Source organism: Dipodomys spectabilis, unplaced genomic scaffold (assembly GCF_019054845.1).
Source record: "Dipodomys spectabilis isolate Male_0828 unplaced genomic scaffold, ASM1905484v1 ptg000140l, whole genome shotgun sequence".
NCBI lineage: Eukaryota > Metazoa > Chordata > Mammalia > Rodentia > Heteromyidae > Dipodomys > Dipodomys spectabilis.
Genome location: NW_024870817.1, coordinates 17,892,441 through 17,898,440, shown reverse-complemented (window position 1 = coordinate 17,898,440; position 6,000 = coordinate 17,892,441).

Here is a 6,000-nt window from a genome sequence, read left to right as displayed (position 1 = left end):
TATGCATCTTACTGATGTCTCTGAGTCATGCTTGTGTCCATTATTTTCTATATTGGAAATCTTTATGAAGGAGTAAAGATAATGACTGTTTTCCTTTCCTGGCTCATTTCAACCAGGAGAGGTTACACTGGCAGATGAGAACTACAAAGAAGTTATTATCTTGAAGATCACATATACTGTTAACTGGTGGAGAAAAAGCTGACAACCGTTCAACATTTTATATATCTCAAACTTCACACTGTGCTGAGTTTAGTCTTTGTTACCTCAAAATTCTTATTATTCTGTTGATTTTAGTGGAGCAAAACACAAAACAAACCTTCATTTTGGGAGCTTCATGGGAAAGAAATGCTCTGGGAACTTTGAGAATGAATCCTTTGTGCCTGGTGGTCCTGGGAATTCGCAGAGAACTGTATTTTCACCTTCACCTTCGTTTATGCACTGTTTCTGAATCATCTTACTAAATGGCTAGATTTTTAGAAATCAGCTACTAACTGGTGTGAAACTGATTTCACTAGTTGAAGATGGGTGGGCTCTGTGCCAAAAAAAGTGTGATACAACTATAAACATGAGGGAAATCTTTATTTATATTTACTTCAAAAGAAGGAAATACTATTAAAATTCTTTGATTTAACAGGTTTGTAACTTCATTTTCTCTATATTTTTAAAACTTTTTGTATGCATCAAGTAGTTGTTCAAGATGATTTCATTTTAGATGTGTGTATTCATGTATATTAGATGTATTTTACATAATAAAATTTCATAACATATATAATTATAATTTAAAGGCACTAGTTGTCTGTCTTTTTTTTATTTCTTCTAACTTTATAATGGTCCAATATTTTATCACATTCTATTTTAATTTTATTCTTGCTGAAATACTCCCTCTACTTATATATTACTCTTGTGCAAATGTGGAAAGTAAAGTATAAGTGAGACTCACTTAAATTATTCTAAAACTAGATATTCATTTTCAATATTTTCACCAGGCTTGGAGTAGAATTGTAAGTGTAGAGAATAATGAAAGGACTCAGGAAGAAATTCTAGGCAGGAATTCAGAATATGTAACAAAATTAAAAGTGAGAATAATGCCTCAATTATTTGGAGGAATTAGCTGTCTATAATTAACTCTAAACAGTCATAGACATTAACATGAAATCTCCTACTTTCTTCTAACACTCTTGCTTCTCCCATCCCTCCTTGATGGAAGAACAGATGCTCACTACAGTTAATCATGGATAAGTGTGCGTTAGATAGCAGCTTTCCAGCTCGCATCATGTACATAGGCATAGCTTCTGGAAATGCTGCTCTGAATATTTAGCACTTGTATTCATTTAAACATGTTCACTCATTAATGAGCATTTATAATACTGAATTATTAAATTATTAAAGATGAATTAATTTAATGAAATGATCTATTGCCTAGAGAAGTCATTCTGAGGACAAAATATGTTATATAGTGAGTCATAGTATCACAGTATAATTCTTCAGACCCTGTGATTATCAACGTGACTGAATTTGGAGATTAATGAAGTAGAGCACTGAGTGTGACTGTGAGGACATTTACACTGAATATTATGTTATGGAGTCTCTGATACAACCACTGGCTTAATCCAGAAAGGGAGTAAAACTTGTACTGACTATTGGGAGATAGTGCGCATGTAGAAGGTATACCCTAATTGCAGGAAGCAAGTGACTGGTGGTATGACTTCAAAGGATATGTGTTGGCTCTGACTTTTGCTATTCTTTGCTTCATAGCTGCAGTGAGGTATACATCTTTTATCCTCTATTCCACTTCCTCCATGACATTTCTTTCTAGCTATAGGCCTGATAGAAATGGAGTCAGCTGACCCTAAATTTCTGAAACTATGAGCTAAAGTGAGTTTTATTTTCAAATATTTTATCAATGACAGAAACAAAACAAAACTACTACCTGTCATGAACTTATCCTAAAGGAAAGGAATTGAAAGAGTAGTGAAATAAAAGTTCTTATGTTTGCTGTTTTTTAGGATGAGTCTCTGACGGGAAATACAAAAATTCCCAGGCATCTAAAAAAATCATCTCAGTGGCATGTTTTATTACCAAAGTCAAATAAACTGCGAAAAGGGGAGTATTAGTTTTTGCTTAGGAAGTGGGAAGTCCATGGATACCTACCAGAAATTAAAGCATCTATTCTTGAGATAAGACTTTTTTTTTTTTTTGCAAAACATTTCAGCCTCCTCTAAGATTTCCATCGAGTTACCTGTTTAGAGAAAGTATATACCAATAAAACTCAACCCTACTTTTCAAAAATACCTTTGTTTCATAAAGATGTAACATGTATAATTAAGATACAGTAAATATTTTAAATACATTTTTATTGTAAAAATGGTGTGCAGAGGGGTCACAGTTACATGAGTAAGGTAATGAGTAAATTTCCTATCAAGGATTGTTACCTCCTCCTTTGTTTTTCCCCTACCATAACTTCCCTCCCCACTTCCCCAATTCTTCCCTCCCTCCCCACAAGTTGTAAAGTTTGTTCTCAACATAGTGTCTTGTACATCTCATTGTTACAATAGTTCAACCTGTATCCCTATTTAAGCATCTTGTATTTTCTCTTCCCCTCTCCAAATTAGAAAAGTATATATACAAGATGCAAGGCACCAAAATCAAATACAGTGAAAACAAAGGTTGTAACATTGGAGAAGAACATACAATGAAACAAAAAATCACATAGTACATTATAAGTACATTAAAAAGAAAAACAAGAAAGATAAAATCTCTTGTGTCCCTACTTTGGGGTTGATTTCGCTTAGCATTAGCTTATATAGTCATATGTATATAACTTTTGACCTCTTCTGCTTGACTTAGACATATATTAGTTATTGCAGATAAGGGAAACCATGGGACCTATGTTTCTTTGGGCCTGGCTTACTTCACTTAATATAATGATTTCCAAGTGTTTCCATTTGCTAAGAAATGGGGCAATGTCATTCTTTCTGATAGGGGCATAGAATTCCACTGTATGTATGTATGCATGTATGTATGTATGTATGTATATATATATATCACAGTTTTTGATCCATTCATCTACTCAGGGACATGGTAAATAATAATATAGTAAATAATATGGTAAATAATACTGCAATAAACACAGTGCTGGTAGCTTTAGTATACCCTTGATTGTGATTGTTTGGGTAAATGCCCAAAAATGGGATTGCTGGGTCATCGGGGAGCTCTAGAGAAACTTCTCTGAAGCAGAAATAAGAATGGCCAATAGACACATGAAGAAATATTCAACTTCTCTAGCCATAAAAGAAATGCAAATCAAAACAACATTGAGATTCTACCTCACCCTAGTTAGAATGGCTATAATCAAGAAATCGAATAACAACAGGTGCTGGAGGGGATGTGGCCAAAAGGGAACCCTACTGCATTGTTGGTGGGAATATAAACTTGGTCAACCACTTTGGAAAGCAGACTCCACAGAGCAAAGATTTTTTTAATGCATGGATGCCAGGATAAATGCTTTCCTGTTAAAAGAGCAAGGAGGAGTTGGGCCCCTTTGGCTCACTCCTGTAATCCTAGCTACTCAGGAGGCTGAGATCTAAGGATGTTATTTGAAGCCAGCTGAGGCAGAAAGTCTCACTGAGACACTTATCTCCAATTAACTACTCCAAAAAGCCAGAAGTAGTGGCCTTGAGCACAAAGAGGCTCAGGAACAGTGCCCAGGTGATAAGTTCAAGCCTCACAATAAATAAATAAATACCAAAACAACAACAACAAAACAAAAAAACAGGTGGTATCAGACTTTCCACTAATGTTACAATGTTTCAGTTGTTTTTGTTTGTTTGTTTGTTTTTCAGGTAAGGGGTAGGTTTATTCATCACTCTGGCTGGCACCAGGCCATGTTGGCCCTCCATGTGGCAGGGAAAGGCCTGGGAAAGACAGCTGGGAGAGCTGGGAAAGAGAGAGCTGGGAAAGAGCTAGAAAAGAGCTAGAAAGGAGGGCTTCTGGGCCTGGGCTAGGGTATGGGCTGAGGAAGATGTGGCCACATCAAATTCAGATGTGACCTCAGCGAATGCAGATGTGACCTCTTCCAGGTGTGCCAGTTGCCTAGGTAAAGCAGGTACTGGGTGGAGACTTTGTTGTGAGGAGGGTGGAGTCTTCTCCCCATCCAGGAGCAGACCTTACATTCCAGCCTTTTAATAATCATGGAATAGGGCGCAGATTCTCTCTAGCTACTTCCTGATGACAAGGGGCATTGACAATAGGGGTAAAAGGCTGGAATTTGGTCCCCTCCCAGAGAAGGCAGTGAGCAGCAAGTGTCCCTTGGTGGCATGAGTCCTTAGATGAAGTCTGGAAAAGTCTCATGAGGCATTGAGGGGCTGGAAAAAAATACTACAGAGCAAATACATGACAAGAGGAAGGACTTGGGGCTGAAAATGTTATAAATGTCCCTAGTTACTTCTGATATCTGGTGACTAGGTAGAGACGTCAGGTGACAAAGGCAAGAATATAAATTCCTGTTCAGTTAATAGGTAGACTTGTATAGACATTGGATGGGCAGGCTTCTTCTACTGACCTCCGGGCTCTGGTTAATTTTGAAAGAGCTGGCACAAAGTTGCTGATGTGATATCATGTCCTCTTACTCCTCTCCATGGTCCCTTGTTCCCCAGACTGGCTGAGTCTAGGTGCTCATTGCTGGGATGGCTTGTCCCAGTTGGTATTCAAGGAGGATTGAACTCAAGGCCTGGGCACTGTCCCTGAGCACTTCTGCTCAAGGCCATCACTGAACCACTTCGAGTTATAGTACCACTTGCAGTGTTTGCTGGTTCGAGATAAGAGTCTTGAACCATGCTTCCAGCCTGGCTCTTTGCAGATTAGTTGGGAGATGGAGTCTTAGGGATTTTTCAGCCCAGGCTGGCTTTGAACTGCACTCTTAGCCACAAAAGCCCTTTATTATTTCCAATTAAAGCAACAAGGAGATCAAATGGAATAGAGCTTACCTGGTCCTTATCAAGAATTGACCAACAAATATTCTGCAATGACAAAACTTGTAAGATGTGGTGAGAATTTTAGCACAGATAGGCCCAGTATTTTAGAACCACGTAGTCAGTAGTAGAATACACAATCAAAATAAAAAAGGCAAAACTCAAAACCTAAAATTTTTGACAACAATGTGTAGGCATCTTTGCTAACAAAGCACATCAGATGGTTGGGCCTCAGTTACCAGGGCCTGTGAAAAGAGCAACTTGTTAGCAAGGAATCTTAGAATAGATGGAGTAGTAAGCTTGGTGGAAGGTTAAGAGTCAGATGGGGCCAAACCTTAACCCACCATGTGGTCAAGATGGCGAACTCAAGATAGTGAATTTCTGAAAAAATGCAGAGAAACCCTGAACAAATAGATCAAGCCTACATTGGCTAGCATTTGAGAGGGACCCTAGAGGGGGGTCCCTGGGACCCAGCCTGCGTTGCATTCTTCAGGTCACAAGCCAAAATGTTGTAGAAAAGAGAAAGGGAGAGATAGGGAACATTGGACCTGAATGGCAGAGAGAGAGCAAAGAGAGCCTGAAAGTAAACAGACTTCTGACCATTTACCATTACGCTGGCAAAAACTGTCTACATCTGAGAACGGCATAAAATTAGGTGCTCTGGCTTTCCAGGGAGCACAGGAGGCATTTCAAAGGGGTTTCACCACTTGGCCGTGATTTGCAGCACCCCATTAAATGTGTAGGAGAGTCAGTCCGGTGAGTGAAGGAGAGCTGATCAGGCAGAAGTGGCGTCTTGACTTCCCCCAGAGCCCTCTAGAGAGAAATGGCCAAGCCCCCCAAACCAAGCATCCTCAGCTTCAGAGGTGACAGGCCTTTCATCTAAAGGCCATAGGAGCTCTCTGTCATGGTGTCACATCTGGACAGAGACTGAGCAACAGAGAACCATAGAGAGTAGTTTCACTTACCAGAGTAGAGAAGTGGTGTGGACGTGGATGTGAAGGTCAGCAATGGGTGCTGTGTCCACAGCAGA